Below are 572 nucleotides of genomic sequence, written 5' to 3'. Positions count from 1 at the left end.
GCGCCGAGAGGAACGGTAATGGAGGATAGAGACATCACTGCTTCAGTAAATATATTTGGCAGGCTGGAAAGAGGAACGATGCGTGGGACAAAGAAGGTAAGAAGAAGGTTTCACAGCCTCCAGGACGAACTACATTCATGTTACATCAGTAACGCCCCCAGAGGACCAAGATGTGCTAGTTTACTCATGTTTATAAACATAGAAACGGCCCAAACTCCTTATCTGTTCACTTGGAAGTCGTCAAATGACCAACAGGCAAAAAGGCTGACGTTATGTCTCACACACAGGTGAGCCGTTGACAGATTATATTTCCAGCAAAAGATGAACCACCGTATAAGGAGATTCACTCAAGTTGTACACATTCATTTTGGCAAGTATTCAGTAGCTTTTATTTTGTAACTCTCAGGAACTATTCAGAAGCAGAAGCATGTGAAGTGAATGTTCCTGTGAGCTGGTTAAAACCCCCTCATCGTTCTGTGAATGATTGGTCCTGCTGGAAAACGGCTCCTAAACTGACTGTCAACCCCCCCCCCCCCCCCCCCTGCACCCCAGTGGACAGCCCACGCCCCGCG

This window comes from Anarrhichthys ocellatus, unplaced genomic scaffold (genome assembly GCF_004355925.1).
Source record: "Anarrhichthys ocellatus isolate YVR2014 unplaced genomic scaffold, GSC_Weel_1.0 scaffold2, whole genome shotgun sequence".
In the NCBI taxonomy this organism is placed as follows: Eukaryota; Metazoa; Chordata; class Actinopteri; order Perciformes; family Anarhichadidae; genus Anarrhichthys; species Anarrhichthys ocellatus.
Note: the sequence above shows the minus strand (reverse complement) of the source record.